At 41.3% G+C, this 21,324-nt stretch overlaps 1 protein-coding gene across 12 annotated transcripts in view; it reads right to left on the reverse strand.

Annotated features, from left to right (window-relative positions):
* Positions 1 to 21,324, reverse strand: part of RBMS3 (RNA binding motif single stranded interacting protein 3) — a 695,185-nt gene that overhangs the window by 615,184 nt on the left and 58,677 nt on the right. The gene's annotated exons all lie outside the window — the stretch shown is intronic.

Raw genomic sequence — 21,324 nt, forward strand, 5'->3', positions numbered from 1 at the left:
TTCCATGCATAATGAGTGGCTTTAGCAGTTCATGATTATTAAGTAGTTATTTCACATGCCCTTGTGACTGGTAAATAATACCACAGAGAAAAACGTAACCAAGTGTTTGAATAAATGATTCTACATAAACCTGGAGGTTCTTGTTTTAAATCTGCATTATCATGTTGGTTTAGATCGGTAGGCTTAGATCTGAACAAACATGAACTTCAGGGACATTTGAAATTCAGCTCTGAATCCTGACCTGGATTTTCTAAATGACCTTTGAAATTTGGAACTAAATCCAAATGTTGCTGAGTCTCTATCTGGAAGCCATTCGCTGATGGGTTTTCATTCAGTCTAATGTAGGTGGCAAATTATGCCTGGAATAAGTCATTTTCAGGAGATCCAAGGTCTGGCATACAGACTACTGCATCCAGCAGGTTTAAATGGAAAACAAAGGTTCTTCATTTACCTCTGAGGCTTCTGTCTGATTTATTTTGCTTCTCTGGTTTGCATTTATTTGATTGTTTGTGCCAGCTATAATGGAGAAAATGCAGGCACTAGTGGGGAAAGCCGTTATCTGCAGTGCTCTGAGGCAGTCCCTGAACCACGATGACCTCTTCAAGATGCTTCGTCTGAATTGGAGCAGAAAGGCAAGATGGCATCTCAGGGCTGGACGGACCCTTGTAGCTTGCCCAGATGTCAGCTAAATCGTTCTTACTGGCTACGACTGAGACAAGCATAACTTTTTAAAAGGCAGCAAAGCACACACTTAACTCTACTTACATGTTTCAAGTTAAGAATGCACTTAGCTGCTCGGCTGAGCAGGGACAGGCACTGCGCCATGCCACACTGCTTTGGGAAAGCAGGGTCAGCCACTCTCAGAGCCCTGAAAGCTTCTCGAGAAGTCCTGAAAATGGGGAATACAAGAAATACTATTTATTGGGTGACAGTTCTTCAGTGTCAAGTCAGCAATTAGGAAGGTCTCCCTTTTGAAGTCTCTGACAGCATCTGATACCATGCTGCAACAACCCAACAGTCCTCTACCCTTTCCCATTAAGGCAGATGTAGAGCATATATTTGTAAGCTAGCAGACCTTTCCCTAATAGAAACAGAAGACAAACAGCATCACAGAAACAATCTTCTGAATTATACTATAACTAGAATGAATATAAAATCATAGAATCGATTAAGCTGGAAAGACCTCTAAGATCATTCAGTCCTACCTGCAACCTTGCACTGCCAAGTCCATCATTAAACCACTTCCCTAAGCTCTACATCTACATGGTTTTTGAAGACCTTCAGGGATGGTGACTCAACTACTTCCCTGGGCAGCCTGTTCCAATACAGGCTATATACAAAAATAGCTTTCTGAAGAAGCTGATATTATTATTTGTCTTGATTACATGGGACTATACACAATTAAAAATAATAATGCAGCAATATATTTCATAAATGCACAAATATTCAGACTCAGAAGTCAGTCACGTTTTCAGACATCTATCATCTGCTTTGCTAATGTGTTGAAGAAAATAAATGAAGAATTTTAAAAATAATACTACCTATTATCTATAGGAACTGACTGTCCTTGAAAATAACTTCAGTTTTATGAAAATGTACAATCCCCAAGTTTCAATACAGATGTGACAAATATCTCCAGGGACTGCAACTAGAGCTAGAAAAACAACTATTTTTCTTGCCTTTTGACCACTTCTGCACACAGAGCTCTCCAAAGTGATATCCCAATCTGTTCCCTGAGTGGTTACAGTTCCATGGGAAAGAAGCAATGTACCTTTGATCATGCATTAATCTGCATTTCTCAGGACAAAAATTTCCGGCTGTTGTGCTGATCACCCAACTGGAATTTTTAAGTACCTTCTGAAATTCTCCTATCTAAATAGCATTACGTCCTTTGCACATTGTGCTATCTCACTGCTCATTCTTTTTCCTTAATGAGAATCACTAATGCATTTTATTTCTGCTGTACTGCCATAAGATTTAGGTCTCTACAGATTCTTCAGCATGATTGTCTCTGCATTTTGTGTGAGCAGAGGTGTGATATTTTGGTTTTGTTTGCTTTTTTTTTTGTTGTTGTGGTTTTTGTTTTGTTTTAATTGCACATTCATATTTTGAATAGCTATATTATTGCACATAGATAAACAGAACCAAGTTCATACCGATTATCACACTGTTTTTTGACCAGTATTTGCTGTGGTTCAAAGATGACCTGAACTTTCCTCCCTCATCTCAGAAAAAGAAACATGAATCAAAAGTCAGCCTCACATTTTAATCAAATTGCCCTGATTATCCAGTATGGATCTAAAGGAGGGAGGTTTAAATAGCTCCTACAATGGAAATATTTCAAAACTAATCTGACAGTACAAGCAAAAAGAAGTAATTAATAAAAGCAAATGAAATTACATTGTAGCAGTCAGGGAATGGCTCAGGAAAGGGCACAAAGATTACAAGAATCAGATGATTACTGTGGATTGTTTCTACATTAAAAAAAATAAAAAATCATGCCCTTCAGGCTACAGAAAAGGAAGAAAGAAAAAGAGAAGCATAAATTTGTCTGTCTATACAAATGCATTACTAGATTGCAGCTTGCTGGACTTTCCAGAAAGAGAGCAGTTTCTTACTAATGAAAATACAGGTTTGATGATACGCTTTGCTTTCTGGGGAATTAGGGATAATTTTCTGCAATTTAATTTATGTGGGTGTTAACAAAACTGAGTGGCAAATCCTGAGCCAGACTTCTTGTTGAATGCTTAGGAAGGAAAATGAAAATCCTTCACTGACGATAGAGTTCCCATTTCTTTCCCTTCCTATCACAACTCTTGGGAATGATAAAGTTTTATTTTGCCCAAGGAGCCCCTTACCTGGAGGTATTGCTGATAACTCTGTCATCTTCTCATCCAGGCATAAGAGAGAAATGGTACTGGAGAAATGACATTGGGCGATATGGACAAACCCTAAGAGCTATGGAACAGTTGAGGTCCAACTTACATCCAAACAGGGGTTTTCTATTGAGCTCTGGCCAATGTGAAACTTGATCAACTGTAAAAAGACCCTACAAGCACTCCCTGAGTCCTTCTTTAGCCAGTAAGAAGTAAAATATCACAGGTCTTCTGCCTCAATAATGTAAAGCAATCATGATCCTTGCAATAAAGTGCCAAAAAAAAAAAAAAAAAAAAAATTGGTACCCAAAATTATAATTCATTCTAATTCATCAAAGGTCAGACAAAAATATATCACATGCTAACAGATTAGCATCCTAAAATATTTTTCAACCTCGATTTGTAATGAGCAAATTACAAATTAAACTGGTTTGGGAGGATGTGTTACAAGGACATCATTGGATTACCTTTAACAACTGACTTTCCCTGTAAGATTAATCCTTAGTTTTCCAAATTTTGGTTAAAGGCAGAAGCTAAAGCAGACCTGTAACCCCTGTAAAACCCTCTGCTGTAGGAGGATCAAGTTAAGGGATGGCAAATTGAAAAGCTGTAATATGAAACTGAATGTATGGACATCATCAAGTGAGGTAACTACGAACTGTAAAGCCTTGCCTTACATTTAATGCCTTAATCCCAATATATCATTCACACTATGAGAAGTAATGTCAGAAATCAGAAGCCCATCAAAAAATTTAGGAAAAGAAAAAGAACAAAATAAACATTGTGACTGACAACGTGCTAACATTGATTTGTTTTCATTCCTGCAGCAGGTAACTTACTTTCTGGTTGGCTAAAATTTGACAGCATTCTTTATGTTAAGGTTATTCCGAGTCCTGGTTGATCATGCCTTTAACTAAATATTAATTGCCAATACTTATGTCAAAGACTGCCACTAAAAATATGGTGCTTATCCTGTCCAATGGCTGAGCTTAGAGTATTTACCTATCAACGTTTCGGATTGCCAGAAAATAAAACTGCTGGTAAAGGACATGGTTAGCTGTTAAACAGTGGAGAAGTTTCATTTTAAGGAAACACAAAGAGCAAAAGAGTTTCCTGATTATTAACAAAAAGCTAGTGCTTGGGGCCTAGCTACATCAAAGCCAAGCATTCAAGCCACAGAGGCAACAAAAATGACGCCTGTGCTGACTGTGTGTTTTGATTGCATGCATTACATGTTTTGATTATGTTTTTGATTACATGTTCCTTCTAGCACTTAGCCTGGACCCTGCTCATCTGCTGTCCCATGACCAACTATAGCAGCCCAAAAGCCACCAACTTTCACACTTCTGCAGCTAAAGAAGTGAGAAGGAGGTAAGTACAGCCTGAGGACCACTGTTTTTCAAGGGCTTGCTTGTATCTGCCTCCCTGGGGCTACCAAAGCAGCAGACAGCTCAGCTCCTACAAGCTCAATCACATGTGTACCTACATGGATCAGGACTCGGTACCCTGTACCATGAGTGCCAGGCCAGGACTCTCTGGCATGCCCCATGGGATCCTTTCATCATCACCCAAAAGGACACAGAGGGATTTGTATGCTCTCTGTCAGAGGGAGTCTTTATGTGGAAAAGGAACAAAGGAAAAAACTCTTTTGTGGATTTCTTTTTTTTTGTACACAGGTTTTGGAGGATTTTCTGGACTTCCCCCAAAGCACTGAGTAGGTAACAAACGGGGATAAGTGGAAAAGCCAGGCTGGTCCATCTTCCCAGGCACTGCAGCAAGACAGATTAGTTCCAGCTCCACTCATGGCTGTACCTGAAGTACTCGGTAATGCAGTAATACAGCTCTCTTAGGAAAATGAGAGGATAAAGCTGGATAAAAGCCAATGCCAATAATTAGACGGATGCATTGGGCATGGCTGTGAAGGCTTTGGCAAACTGCATGGGTGAGATCTGGGTTACCCAACTGTGTACACAAATTGGAGAAGCATCACCAAGATTCAATGAGGGAATGCAATAAGGTCCACTGCAATAGCCACATTGGTCCTAAAGTTTTCTGTTTGGTGTTCAAACAAGGGCTGTCTTGAGATATACCAGATGTGGGCCAACATATTAGAGACAAGAAAGTTATGTACCCTCAAGGACTATATCTAGAAGCAGGACTATATAACAGGACCAGGCCATGGGCTTTAGCAATAGGCTTTTGCAGCCCATTGTCTTTGCTGTGTGTTATCATAGTCCTTGGCCTTTTGTTCCCAATAGGCTGTTCTGTTCAGGTCACCAGGTTTTGAGGGGCAAGAGAGTTTATCAGTGTGCACACACAGAGCCACAACCCTTGGCTTCAGAGACAGCAAAAGGCCTAATGTCTTACTATAGAGAGTTGGGTGCGTAAAAGATGTCCTAAAAAGCAAAGGGAGAGGCAGTCATAATGTTACCAGTGGTGAAATATGGTCAAGAATAGTATTCGACTTCAGAAAGAGCAGGAGCAGGAGCAGCAGCAAAGTTCTGCAATGCTCCAGTTATTGCATCCTGGCATGAGTGGTTGTAACTGATGTGTTTCCCTACCATCAAAAACGTGCCAGTACTGATGCCTGCACTATTTCAAAGTCACAAGGAGTCAGGAACTGTTTCTGCTGCTGATGGTGATGCCTGCTGCCACTGCTAATTGTGGTACCCTTCAGAACAACCCCTTCCCTAAGAGATGGTAGAAATGACAAATTGAAGTGTTAATTTGTTAAACTGCAATAGCACTGTCAAATTAGCCTGGCTTAATGCTAAAAATAATTCCATTCATTACTACGGAGCCAAAACAAGTATCATCCGCAGAGCCAAAACAAGCATTATACCTTTTGATAATAAAATCGTGTGTGTGCAGAGCAGTCTCGAGAGTTCAAGAGGAAAAAAAAAGAAAAAAACAGAAACAGGTAGGAACAGGGAACAGGTCGGTGGCAAAGAGTGTTCAGCAAAACTGAAGCGCATACAAATGGAGCAAGGCTTACAATGATGTTCCCTCTGAAGCCGCTTCAGAGTGAGCATATGCACCTGCTGAATACCCCTGAGGTTCACCAGAGAAGTGCCTTGAACCCTGGCTTTTCAGCCTGCTGCTCTGGTGGCATCAAAGACTGCTCACTCGTGACAGAACCAACAAGTACCAAGAAGAGAATTGCCTCCTAGCACAGAAGGAAGAAAATACCCTGTCACAAAATTTTTCGTGGATGGAGGCCAAGCTGAGTCCTTTCCAAGCATCAGGGCCAAAATATCATCAACAATTAGAGCGTCGCTGACAATGTTGTTGAGGCTACATGAGACAGAGCAGATTACAGGTCACCCTGCAGCTTGGAGGTATATTGGCACCGTAATTGTAGCAATAATAAAAATGTGTTTGTGTCAGTAAAGTAAGCAAATATGACTCAAAAGCACACAGGCACCAGACATGCTGAATAAGAACTCACTTTTCAAAACGTAATCACAATTTGAAGTGCCAAGGCATGGTGGCTTACAGAGCCTCACCACTGGACAGCTGCTGTAGCAATCCAGCAGAAGATAATTGAAATTAATGAATAGGAGAAGCAACACTCGCAAGACTACCACAATCACTGCTTTGCTAAAGCACAAATTCCTATCACTAACATATGCATGGAGATATTGGATAAAGTGAATTTATGCTATTTGATAAAATTCCATTGTATAGGGCTAATTAACAAGGAGCTGAGATTAACCCAGGCACTGCAGAGGCCCTGCCATACTCTCACAACATGAAATACTCAGTAGTGGAGAAAAAAAACAGGACCAACTGGAACAGAAAGCATAGCCTTCACCATCTGGTAACTCACTCCCCTTGTCTGGGAATGATCTCTAAGCCCACGTTAGAAGATCAATGAACTGCAAGAGATGTCTCAGTCTGCTTGGGAATCTGAAGAATGAGTGGAATTTGGGTTTGCTTTGATTTCAATTTACCCTGCCCACATTACAATTTTGTAACATACTGTCAACCTAAAAATATTTGTTCTGTTGCCAGTGTCCTATCACTACAGAAAGGGAAACACTGATATTTCCATCGTGATGGGCAAATGGCAAAAACACATGAAATAAAGTGGGGGTGTGGTGGCAGTGGGAGGGGGGATAGCTGGGGGAAGAGTCATTCCCTAAATAACCCAGTAAGCCAATATTTTAATACTCATTGTAAAGCGTGATCACGCTGCTAATGAAGCAATAAATCCTCCCTTGCACTGGTGCTTGAGGGAGGGGGGTCAGAAGGTGGAGAAAAGCTCCCTTTCCTTTCTCATTATAAGCAGTGATGCAAAATGCTTTCATCGAGCTCTGTAATGTCCTAGAAGGGATAATCAGCTCGTGTTTCTCCTCACTCGCCCATGTTGGGAAACGGCAGGGCTCCTCCCAGGGGCTGCATCCTGTAGAGGGCACAGGGCAGTGAGGGCCTGACCCTGCCCTCCTCATCCCTCCTTCGTCCACTTCGGTGCTTGACTTCCAGACCTGCACCAGACAATCTGAGCAGGAGCATCACCGATTAACGCCTACAACCGTGCACACTTGCATATTCCTAAAACTCCCTTATTTGAAACCATAAAGGAGAGAACCATTCGCTTTCCCCAAATTGAAACTGGCAATGAAAAATGAGCAAAGCCTCTCTCTAATTAACGCTAATCTGTCTGCCTTGTGTATGTGCTAGTGAGGGAGCCACAGTACGCTGCAGATCAGAAGATAAAAGCACACTCAGGAGTTCAACTGCTTTAGAAGCACAACATCTGTTAGCCATGTTATTCTGCAGCTACCCAACAAGCAGAGCACTCTTCATAACGCTTAGCAGCTTATGCATTATGTATGCAGCCCTTGATACAGAGGCGCTTGGGTTCAGGGTTTCACTCTGCGCAAGTCTCAAATTATAACACTACCGGCGAATCTGGGCAGTGGCTCTCTCCCCTCTCCTTCCTCGTGTGGTGCCTGAGAGCTCAGGGCCAAATCCTGCTCCCAATTACACCAACGTGGCTCCGCTCAACAGCAGCTCGGCACAGGGTCTGCCTCCATTCCTAATTCACTCGCTGTGTGGAATTGGAATGAAACTGCAAGGAATCTAGTTAGAAGAGAACATTTTAAGTCACCTATTGTTGTAATATCCTGGATTGATTTACCCACTACATTATTATTACAAATTAAGAAAGGAAGGGCATGCATTGATGGAGTTTATAGGTTTTTCAATTACTGTTTTCATATTATTCTTTCTATTATTCAATTCACCAGCTACTTCACATAATTTATCTATAACTCCAATACATTTTAGTGCTTCAGAATTTATGAAGTATATGCAAAGCATATAAATCCTATTAACTCATCCTATCATACTTATAATTGAGTCAATTAAAATGTTATGTGTGTCTACAGTATAAAAAGGGGAGGGAGGATAAAACTGAGACCAAGGGGTTAATAAATTCTCAATTATTTATATTTTCCTAAACTTCTCTGCCACAGTGGAGCCAAGACATGGCATGAATATGCTGCATTCTGCTCCTCAGACCACTTAGCCAAGGATCATTGAACGTAAGAGACTTGTGAGCAGCTTACGATGGTATTATATTCATTTTGAGGCCAAAAGGACCATTTTGTTCTTTTAATATGACTACTTGCATGACACAAGCCCATAGGATTTCACTCGAGGATTCCTTAACAAACGTTTCCTGGAAGAGTATTTTTAAAAATATCTAACCTTCATTTAGGGATTTCTAGCTATTTGTTCCAATTTTGTAACACAGCCTCACTGATAAAAATATACATCCAGGCAGGTTTCCACAACGTAAATGCATGCCAGTGTTAGGCATCCAGCTTAGGAATGATTCAACAGATCAAAGAGAAGGGCTTGGGTTCCCTGCCTAGTCGATGAAAAGAGGCAGTCAGCTCCAGCGCATTGAGTCTGAGTGGCTAAATGAGATGCCTGAAAAAGCTAAAAGCAGACCAGGGGAATAAATACCTTCCCTAACTTCTGTTCTGAACTGATAAAGATCCTCCTACTACTGATAGCTGTTTCTTCCAACTATTGTCTTTGTCAATATACTTCATTTGCAAGACTGAATAGGAATTTGCTTTCTCTGTAGCCATACATACAGCTCAGTAATAATTAAAACACATAATTGAATTTGCAAGGCAAAAGCAAGACAGGTTTTCCATAACTCAGATCATTCACAGGGGTCCTTTCTCACCTCTTCCCTATTTGCTGCTGTCTTTCTTTTAGTGCCAATGTGCACTGTCACTCAGTGCAGGGCTTCACCAACAGAATCAGAAGTGCCGCTGAACTGAATTTGTGCTACAAAGTCATTAAAGTGCTTTTGTAAATCACACCCTTGAACTCTTGATACAACTGCAGCGTTATCCTGGCCACAGAATCCCTGTGCAACATCAGTGTATTAATTCCTATTTGTAAGGCACTTTGAAGATGCTCATGCTACTGCATTGCACCCTACAGATTTCCATTGGTGCTAACGTGGCACAACTCTGATTCTCCCTCCCCCCAACATGAACCAGTCTATTGAGAGGAACAAGAAAGACCAGAAAATGTGTTTTTCCCATATATTTCAGAAGACAAATTTTGATGTCCCAGCATGAATTATTCCACACCACACAAAATGCTAATTAAGCCTTTATTCTATAACCTGACAGATGTTTCTGATGCACTGTTCATTCATTTTATACTGTACAAAAGCTAAAGTTTTAAACTTTTTGTATTATGATGAAATTAGCATTATTCATGAAGACAGCCATCAAAAGTCTGCTTGAAGGGCTGTCCCATTCCTCAGAGAGAAGAATATGGAAAGACACAGCTGAAGACTGCCCTCCGTTGTGCGTTAGGTAGATACACCGCATCCACACACGTGCACAAGAAGTCCACAGACCCCCATTTTCCTTCTCCCCACACACCTTCACTTGTCAGTCCTGTTAGGAGCATCCTCCACTCCACGTAAATAACAATACTGGTGGCTTAAATTTATTTTACATTCTCAGCCTACACAACCTGTTGTTATTCACACAGAGAAACAGTTCAAACCAAAGAAACGGCTGCTTTTGTGACCATAACACCACAGGGAGAAAGGTGAATCCAAAGATTTTTTGCCTGTGTCCTGATACTTCCCACAAGGAAGCTGCCATTGGCTCTCATCTCCTGTTTCACTGCAGTGTCACTGCAAATTCATCTTTATTACATTTCCTTTTGTCTTATCCTCCACACGTTTACCCAATTTCCTTCATTATTTTTTGACTTACATATACATATCACTATTCCCCTTTTTCCCCTGTTTCCCTGAAAAAGTGCATTAATCTGCCAACCTACTCAGTCTCCTGACCTTGTCACCAAACCAACATCTGAGAAAACACTTGTCCTTTTCTCTTTGCTCTCTGGAGTAACTGTCAGGAAAAGAAAGATTTCTTTAAAAAATACAGATTCAGCAACTACACACTGCTGTTTGGAAGGAAGCTTGTCCCTGGGGTGGTGATTATACATATAAAGACAATAATAAGACTGAAGGCTGCAAAGCTGTGTAGCAAAGGTAAGAATCTTAAAGTCCGTCTTTGCAATTCTCCAGAGGTTTAATATACAACATAAAAGAGGCTACTTTACACATCTGTAAGTGCTGTGGAAACAATTCATTTGCCTGTTCATCACAAACTGCTCTACAACGCATCTCAAGAAACACATCAGTAAGAGGATAAACAGAAACAAATATGCATGAAGCAGATACACAGAAACGAACATCTCTAATAAAGGATTAACCTGTTCTTTTCTAATCACATTTTTTTAAGTTGCATTCATTAATATATATCAGAGCTATTATCTGTTGCTAGAAAGCTGAAGGCATCAGGGATCTGGTCTACCAGTTATCAAAGGAAAGCAAAGCAGTCACCTATCACTGCTTTATGTACTTACACAGTCCTGCAGTAGATATTACTCTGGATGAAGAAGATTGCTAAAAGCTAAATTTAACTGAGCCAAAATGATCTATGCCAAATTCAGTGCTCACAATAAAGACAGTTAGGTAAGTGAAACCTGGAAGCACAGCACAGACAGTTTAGCTGCAAATGATCATAATGGAATATTAGACAAAAAAATGGAGGATGCAAGGACTTCCCTATTAGGATCTGTAAAACCTAAATTGGATGTTCCTTTCTTCTACCAAATATATGTTCAAAAATCTGTACACTGAATGTATATCTAGTACAAGCAACTGGCAGGTCTAAGAAGGACTCAGTGTTGACACTGACCTTCCTGTGAACACGTGAGGATGGGGAGAGCCAGAGACAGGCTCCCTGCTGGATGGATCGCAAGAAAAACAGAAAGGGCACATTTCCTCTTGTACAAACTCAACTACTGTGTGCTTCGGGATTCATAACAAAAGAGAATGAGAAAAGCAGGGAGGATTTTTCAAGTATCTGTTGCACAGTGATCTTTTACTATAGCCTTGGGTTAGGGCAATCCTCTCAGATGCAGGACAGTGGGGTATGAATGAACCCAGACAGTGACAGGAACTGACTTCAAATTTCCTACTGGAAAAATAAGAAATAAAAAGTGTGTGAAAAGTATTCCTGATCAGTATGCACTTGTATGGAAACAGCTCCCTTCCTTTCTCTGGTGAGTTAAAAAGAAAACAGACCTATCCGCCTCCGAATGAAGGACCGAGTCCTACTGGCACATGCCGAGGGGCTCAGTGTACCAACAAGGAGGTGGCCTACGAGGGGTTTGGGAGCCCTCTGATCAATCTCAGCATGGCCTAGGCAAAAACTCAGAGCTGAGGAGCTGTGTCCCGGGGAGCGTGCACGCTTCACGGTGCTCCCTGTCATCCCAGTTGCTGATTACACACATCACTGCCCACACAACGTCCCTTCCAAGGGCCTGGGGAGGCCAGGCCAGGCATCGGGCCTGTGTGCAGACAGCACCCACCAGGGCGCCTGCCCTCACTGAACACTTTCCACGAGAGCTCACAGAGAGCTGCAGCACGGGGAAGTCTCAGGGACTTCCTAAGTTCAGACACCTTCAAGTTGAGGTAGTGGCTGTTGAAGGATTCATTACTTCTTTTTGTGGGATATATGAGACACTGGGGGATTCACCTAATCTATATTTCGACATCTACCACATTGACCTAGTCACCCCGCATGCCCTTTTTAGTCTATGCAGAAAATGAGACATCTGTAGGACATGGTTGACTTAAACTGTTTTAGATGTCTTACTTAAGAGGAGAACTTTCCATCCTCTCTCCTGACAACAGGATGGGTCTAGCTGAGCAGCAAGAAGTGGATATCTGCTGTATGCATATTCACGTATCATCAGAGGCTGGGTCCCTTTTGTTTTATGTGACTACATCCTGTGGAGATAGCCCTAAAGATCATGATGACTCCTTCTGTCCTTAAAATCTATTAATCTTCTAATTAGAGCTAATTAAAATGAAATGCATTTTTACTTTTTTTTTTTTTTTTGTTCTAGACAACTATCTCCTTCATCATTAAAACATTGACATTTTTCAAACAAGCTCCACTAATGACAAGGGAACATTAATATACCTAATTAGTATTCTTTTCTAGTAGTAAGACAACAAGCTTGTCCAATTACACATTTTTATACCATTAGAAAACAAAGTGTGAAGCTTTTTCAGGTTACATGCAATGGCACACTAGTTAGTGCAAAGAACCCAATGTAAATAGAAGCCAACAATTAAGTAATATTTCCAAATATTGGGGGACCAGGGGAATGCCCAGAGGGGAAACACTCTGCTGTTGTTCATGAAGTGTCTTTAAATGTACGTGCAATAATTTTTTTTAAATATTTGGGATGAAGTTGAGCGATGTAAAAGCCAGAGAACAGCAGGAAGAAAGCAGGGGGCTGCCTAAGTAGGACATGTCTCCTCTCAAGCTCCAGCTCTCTCTTTGTAGCTCTTATGAAAAGCTTGCGGTGGCAGAAGACAACAGGAGATGTGCCATTTAAACACAGGTAGGCCATTAATATATTGTTTAGAGTAATTGAAATTCACTGCACAGGATTAGTTGCCTGCCAATCATCCCAATTAAGCAGGCGTGTCATTGATCAGGATAGCAATTAAGAGGATTCTAGGGTATCAGCAATTTATTCTTAACTGCCTCAAAACTAATTGCTTTCAAGCACAGAACCAGGTTCAACATTCTTTACAATAGAGAAAAGAGGGAGTTATTGGAAAATTTCGTGTCCTTTTCCCCATGAATTTCCCATTGGCTAAACTAGATTAGGAGAATTTAAAACACTTCGAAGCTCGAACGTGGTAATGAATTATTCCATCATTATCTGCAGCTAGCAACAGGAAATGACAAGATAAAATGGAGCTACACTTGGTTGTTGTTTTTTAAAATGTGGATTCACAATGTCTAAGAGCAATTCAAACCTCAGAGCCAGCCTTCGGTGAGGTGCAGGCTCTAGGGCAGCAGACCACGTGCTGCCCTGCAAACCACCCAACTCTTGGCACCAAACATCCAATTCAAAACTGGTGGGACTCTCTGCACAGCTCCATGCTGCACTTGATGCCCTTGGACTCTGTACCCACTAATGGCCAGGTCTAACCTCCCAGAAGCTTGATTAGTTTGGCTCTTGGCTGCCTATGTTAAAAGCACATTGGGCCCTTGGTGGAGGGCTGGGCAGCTCTCTGCTGCATTGATCTCCCTGTGCATGAGTGAGAGTGAAAGAGGCATCGAATGCAGGGTAGTTCAGGGGCTCTCAGGAGCTGAGTTCCCATAAGGACAGGTCGGATAGAAAAAAAATGGATAATTAGATGGACAGGGTGAGCAGTGCTGGTCTACAGGATCACTGGAGTCAGGTTTGGTCATAACCTCTGCCTCAGCACAAATCAGAAACCTAACGAACCTACCGAAAGCTACAGTGAGAATTTTTGGCTATGCTGCAGCACATTGCTCTATGTTGGTGTTTTTTACCTTTTTTCCTCCTTCTTTTGTCACATTATTACCATCCACATACCTTTTATTCATGTATATCAATAAGGAGACAACAAATATCTTGACTATTTACACTTCTGTTCTTATTGCTTTTTTAACATAGAAAACAATGTGAATATGCCAAAGAAATTATATAACACCTCTAAAAAGCACACTGATAATATTTTAATACTTACATAGAGCACCATCCAAGAGTATTATTTTGAAATAAGCTTCAAAAGTTTGCTTAGGGTTTTACCTTTCTGAAAAATCAAGTATTCAGCACTATAAGAATACTTTCCCTATTTTGAAGTATTTATTATGCAGAGAGCATAATGTTTGCTGTTAATTATAGGATACATTAATTACCTCCATATAAATATGCTATTTTGCAAACTACTCTTTACATAAGGTGCATTTTACTTCAAGTGCATCATTTCCCTCTGCAGGATCGGAGGTTCCTAGAGGGGGGTGGCAGCAGTGATGCAGACCTTCACCACACAAAGAGGAGGAAAACTTCTCACTCCTTGAAAAATGCCAGGTCCCCAGCCAGTTCAGTCTAAAGCCTCCAAACCCTTAGACTTTGCCGGTGTGAACAAGCATGAATTCTGGATGAATTCTGGCTTCATCTCTTTAACAACACCTAAGCATCTCCTTTCTCTTCCCTAGCTGAATTTATCCTCCCCAGACCTCTAGACCACAGAATTGCTAATAGCCCTGTATTAGAGATGTGAAGCCCACAATGACTCACTCACCTGAGATCACACAAGGAGAATTGGCAGATCCACAAATGGGATTTAGCAGTCCAGAGCCCCAAGTCTATTGCCCTAACAGCTGAACATATAAACCAGAAGTCTTTTTAAGGTGCATCTCTTCTTTTTTAATGAGCCTAGGACTTTCCCTCATGGAAAAGGCATTATTCTGTAGCTTTGGACACACTGCAACATCTCTCCTAAAAAATTATCCTTGTACAATGAATATTTCCACCCCTTTAAAAGGCATTGCTGTCCTGGCCTGACAGATGCATTTCCATCCATCCATTAAATGCTACTGGCACAGTGGTACCTTGCACCCAGAGCAGAGAATGCCCTACTAACCTCCTCCTAGCCTAAACAGTAATAGTTGCAGTGACATTTCAAATCAGATATAGCAGAGGTCAGTAATGCTGTAGTGGGTAACAGGGGACAGAAAGTGCAAAACTAGCAGCTAGGATAGCCTCAGTCTATCCTAATGAAAGGTGCAAGAAAATATGGTGTATATATACATACTGATTTTCTAGCCAATGAAAATATCTTTTGTAAATGCTTATCTGGCAACTCAGCAGGTAAACAAATGGGTCAGTGAGTTAGGAAAAAAAATGTTTCTTGCTCTATCATTTCAGGAGGATGAAGCCTGCAACAGCCTACATTTTAAGGAAACCAGACTCCTACTTGCAATAGTGGAACTGTTGATTACACTGCTTCCTCAGCTAAGCATTTGCTTAGAAAAAGAGAGCACAGCCCTAGTCCCCGAACCAGCTTTTTCCTATTAATTTAACTTTGCTTGCTCTATGTGTAATGCAGCCATTTGAAATCCTTCCATCTTGTTTGCAACTTGAATCATGTCTCTATTTTTAGAGGACTTGGAGCTATGCTATGACTTTACCAAATGGAAAATGTAATCATGTCTCTGTTATGTATAACAAAGTGTGTGTTTGCCCTGAGCCAGATGAACTGCATCATCAGGATTTTGGACAGAGTAAGATTTTTGGGACAGTAACGCTCCTAGGAACTGGCCCTGCCAGCAACTTTTCTTTCCTAACTTGCATTAGCTTGGGGTTTGTGACAGCTCCCCAGAGAGCCGCACTGAAGCAGCGCAACAAGAAGACACAGTGCCTTAAGAATGCATGAAACCAAATGACTCAATTTGTCCGTATAGCTGATGGGGATTTGATCTGTTTGACACAGCCAACTTGGGGAAAGAAAAAAAAATGAAGAAAAAAAAAAACATGTTTCTTTAGGAATAGCATGTATATGACATCGCTGTAACTAAATCTCAGCTTAACCAGCATTTGCAGAGACTGGAGAGGGTGACACAGTCCTCCCAAAGTCCGCATGGGCAGATTTATGCTGCTGGACAGCATTTGCATGTATTTGAACTTCACTCCTAGCTGGTCACATCGAGTACTTCTGCCCTGCTCCAGAGGCGCTTCCCACCCAACTTCCAGGCTCTGCATTTAACAGGAACAAGCACGGGGAAGCTGACAGCGAAGCTGAGGAAACATATGGCAGCTTTGTGCATACGGAAAGGCGAGGTGTGACTGGGAGCGCGCTGCATGCTGCTGCCGTCGGCGCCCCTCAAACGACCTACATAAATACAGCAGGGAACAGGGAAAATAAGCTGTTTGCTCACGTGTCGGTTTTCAACGATTCTTAACCTAACAATAACTAGATGTATTATTCAACACATTCAAGATCAAAAAACAGACATTCTTTTTAAATACTTAAAATTTGGTATAGAGTGTGCCTTTACTGATGGTAACAGAGGGGCATAAGGTAAAAATACCCACATGCATCTAATCTGGTTTTCCTCTCACAGCAGTTTTATACGGGAGTAATTTCATTGATCCCTGAGAAATTGTTACAGATTCAATGGAACAGAATCCTGAGAGAGAAGAATCAGCCAAAAAACGTCACTGCCTTAAGACTGGTACATGATATTTTAAAATGCCATAATAAATGCATACAGAAGCCACAAAACCCCTTGCAAAAGGAATTCTGAATCGTCCACATGTGGGACAATTGTTCCTCCGCAGAGTGGTCTTCCCTCAGTGGAGAAACTGTCAGCATACAATTACAGATCTCTGAAAATCATTAACTCTCCATGTTTACTGGAAATGCATTAGTGAGAAAACACCATTCTACTTCTCCAAACGCCTTTTGAACATAATAGCTTTTTTTTTTTCCAAAAATGAAATTCCCAAATCCACTAAGAAATTACCACAAAATGTCACATTTCTGTAATTAATAATTCAAGTCTTTTCCCTACCCAAGCCCATAAAGAAATCAAAAGTACAATTGAAATGCTGTTTGCCTGGCAATATGTATTCTACTTCACAGCAGCAGTTGTCACAAAAATACTTTTGGTGTTAAGAAAGACACTCTGGGCTTGGTTTATAAACAAATTTTTGCTGGCTCAATTGACATAAATCAGGCTAACTACATGATTTACATCAATTGCATTAGATCAAATTAACTGCTATAATCGAGCAAAACCATTCAGTTCCCCTAAATATTGCTAAATGAAGAAAAGCAATTCACATCAGGCAATTTGTAAGCACTTCAGAGTTGTTTGAAAAGTTATGCTCCCACTTTTAGAAACACTGCAAAAATATTTGGCATAACATCACTCTACCATACGGTAACTTTGCTCTGTATCAATTATAATCTTTCCTTCGCACTTTGCTCTTCAGCAATTACGATGCTCTGCAATTTAACTTTGCCTCTGCTCCCGCGTGGGGGAATATGGAACAGAAGGAGTGGGTTGGGCCACGGACCCAGCCATTTTCCCACTTTCTACATAAAACCCAGTGCCAACCAGCACAGCTGTGACAGTGAAAAGATAAAACCAATCTGCACAGGTAGAGGACTCTTAACAAATGCTGGGGACCAAGGGTGCACCAAGAACGCCAGTGTGAAGACAACAGTCTGGCAACCTATTTAGAAATGAAGTTATTTGCATCTTTCCGTGCTCTGAAGGTTTGGATGACTGTCTAATGGCATAAAGTTGGCCTTCCAACTCCAAATCTTAGGGCGCTCACAGTCAGATGTTGTAAAAGGCTGCCTGCAAGTGAAAAACTCCTCTCTTTGGAGACCGTATTGATCCACTTCTAAAGTTCCTGGCATAATTTTGTTCAGTCTTACAAAGCACCATCTCTAGGCAACCAGTCTTTGGTGGGCTCCCAGTTATTGCTTAAGACAAGTTTTTTCTGTGTTATATCCATCGTCTCCCATTCCTTCCCTCTGGGCGTTGAAATCTGTCAACACTTTTTAAGACAGAGGCAAACGGTTTTATTTCTATTTGACCCCGTGGCAAAAGCGTATTGCTTTCCTTCACTGCCTTCAAATTCCTTATCACTATCGATTCGCTTCGTATTGAAACTGTATCGGTAATTGCCAGGAGTCTTGTCCATCGAAATGGATTTGAATTCTAGCCCGTGATTGTACCAGATTTCCTTTCAAAGAGCATTTAAAGTGTATTGTAAAGGTGTCTAAAGCCTCTGATATCTGTGCTAGATACCTAACCCATCTTCACAACAAAGGTGTGGTAAGAGACAGCGTCCTTTAGCAAGCTGTATGGGCTCTGCTGAAGCGGGGAGCCCTCGGCACCCTCAGAGCGGGACCTGGGCCTGGGACACCTGCCTGGTTTCCACAGGGAGGGACGGGGGCCCAAGGAGCTTGGATGCAACTCAGCCCCTTCGTTTGCACAAGCTGCAGTCAGTGGGCAAGGGTCAGCCACGTGCTTCATCTGCTTCACAGCCCAGACACAGCAAAGCAGATCAGGAAAAAGGATGCGTACATTACTACTCAAAGTGAAATAGGGGACATTTCGAAGAGGATCTCTATCTCCCCCTTTCCTCCTCTGTTCAATGTTTCTTTTCACTGTTTTACTCAGATCCCCCTCTCCCCACTTCCTGACCCTCTCTCACCAGCAGAGGAATATGTTTTAGAAATATATTTAATCTCTCCAGCCCTGTTGTCAGACTTACTGGAACTGTTTTGACTTGTGAAGAGCACCATGTGCTGCTGATTCTCGTGAAGGCCGTGCTTACATTTTATAGACGGAACAAGACCAAAGGAAACATTTTTATATCATTTATAATTAGCCCGTGGCAACTCATCTCCATGGATTAGGAAGTTTCATAAAAGAACAACACACCTGGTTCACCCATTGCACCAAAAAAAAAAAAAAAAAATGGTACTTTGCAGAAAAGCTTCTTATGAGGGGAATTTTTTCTGTATGGAGGAATTTTCTCTATGTGGGGAAATTACACCATATAACCTTGCCAAACCTACAGCTTATAGACATATATATTTAAGTGTAATTAATAGATCTGTTTCAGGGCATATTTGGATTTCATGTTTGGACAGAGAAAAGGTTTCCATTTTTCAAAAAGGAGGGTTGTTTTGGGAAAGCCTTCCACTCCTGTTTGAGTGATACAATATTAACCGCTGTCAGTGAAGGCAGATAAGCAGCACTGTTTAAGAATAAACATCTCTCTTTCTTTCTGTATGCATGTATGTATGTAATCAAATTAATCCTTGAATGACTCCTTTGACGTCAACTTTGCTTGATTCATGGCAAGACAACAAAGGAAAAAGTAATTCTTTGTTTATAATTCAGAAACATGAGAAACCTGATTGTAATAAATGTATTGCCTTATGCTGAACACGCCTGTATTCCCATTTTGAAATGCATATGCTTATGGAGCCTCAGCATTTACCACAAGGAGGATATAAACCTCACAAAAGAAATTGCTATGGCTGGAACACACCCAGCAAAACCAGAAATCCCATACCAGTTGGGTGGAAATCCCTTGCCAGTTGAGTGGAAAGTTAAAGCCCTGTTTGGTCAATGTTAAGATACTAATCTTGCAGATTTTTGAGTTGCCACCTCAAAAACATCTCACCCACAGCCTGTGCTAGGTATTTATTATTTATATAGCAATATTATATAGAAGCTCCAATCAATGATCTGGACACCACTGTACCAGCTATTACAGAATCACAGAATTTCTAGGTTGGAAGAGACTTCAAGATCATCAGGTCCAACCTCTGACCTAACACTAACAGTCCCCACTAAATCATATCACTAAGCTTTACATCTAAACGTCTTTTAAAGACTTCCAGGGATGGTGACTCCACCACTTCCCTGGGCAGCCCGTTCCAATGTCTAACAACCCTTTCGTTAAATAAGCTCTTCCTAAGATCCAACCTAAAACTCCCCTGGCACAACTTAAGCCCATTTTCCCTCGTTCTGTCACCAGGCACGTGGGAGAACAGACCAACCCCCACCTCGCTACAGCTCCTTTAAAGTACCTGTAGAGAGCAATAAGGTCGCCCCTGAGCCTCCTTTTCTCCAGGCTGAACAAGCCCAGCTCCCTCAGCCGCTCCTCGTAGGACTTGTTCTCCAGGCCCCTCACCAGCTTCGTCGCCCTTCTCTGGACTCGCTCAAGCACCTTGATGTCCTTCTTGTAGCAAGGGGCCCAAAACTGAACACAATAGCAGGATTACAGAATCACAGGATGATTTGGGTAGGAAGAGACCCTCAAAGAACATCTTGTTCCACCACCACCACCCCTGCCATGGGCAGGGACACCTCCCACCAGCCCAGGTTGCCCAAAGCCTCACCCAGCCTGGCCTTGAACACCTCCAGGGATGGGGCATCCACAGCTTCTGCCTGTGCCAGTGTCTCAACACCCTCAAGTCAGTGAGTGTGTAGTAAGATACAGTCTTTATTTGGATATAGATGAATGATTGTTTCTTTCCTACTGAACTTGATGAAGGCATCCAAAGCACAAGACTGACCTACGGGAGGAAGAGCTGTTTAAGAAAACTATCTAACCTGAAGCATGTGTTCTTCAAAATGTAAATTCTTATTTTCTCATTCATTTCAATGTGTTCTGAATGCTTAAATTTCTGCAGTCTAAAATTAATGTTTTTGTTTTATACGATCCACGAGTTCAAATTCAGAGTGTAATTAGTTGAACTCTTGTTTTAGGCAAGTCTGAAAGTTATTCTGAACAGCATCGCTTATAATGGGAGATACCCTGTAGGGAACAGAGGTCACATGGGCTGCAATAATTCTAAACAAGAACATTTTGCAACTCTGTCAAAACATTATGAAGCCAGAAACCATATCAAATGAATCAGGCAAACTCATTGGTACAAGGAATGAATAGGAAAAATTAGCTGTGGTTGTAAAACAATCATGGTATAATATTATTAGCATATGGGGTTAACAGTTATGGTTAACCATGACACCAGAGGAAATAGGTCCAATGCCAGAATATCAGCATTCAAATGTGCTCTGGTCAAGATACAACTTATCAGTAAGATTCAAATGAACGGTATCACGTGAATGAGCCAAAACTAAGCTGCTGACACCTGACGTTTACAAACAACTGATAAATATTAAATTAGCAAAACAGAGGTTAATTTTAGGGACATTTTCAAAAAGTTTGAGCTAGGAACAGCATGATTTTCCCTTTCCTTTTGACTTCTTCTAGCAGTAGCTCAATGGAGGCTCAATTTGTTCAAGAAAACAGTGTTAAGAAACATAGACCAGATTCGGGTTAAAGGTGGATTGAAAAAAAATAGCAGAAACTCTAGTAGTTAGGAGGCAGGACTGACTGAAACAATAAAGTTATACACCCCTGACAGCCCTTGTACCTGTAGTTCAACACCGATGACTGTGTAACTAACTTGCCAGGTCTGCAAGTCTGGATTTGCAGGAGAAGTGAG

Source organism: Anas platyrhynchos, chromosome 2 (genome assembly GCF_047663525.1).
Source record: "Anas platyrhynchos isolate ZD024472 breed Pekin duck chromosome 2, IASCAAS_PekinDuck_T2T, whole genome shotgun sequence".
Lineage (NCBI taxonomy): Eukaryota > Metazoa > Chordata > Aves > Anseriformes > Anatidae > Anas > Anas platyrhynchos.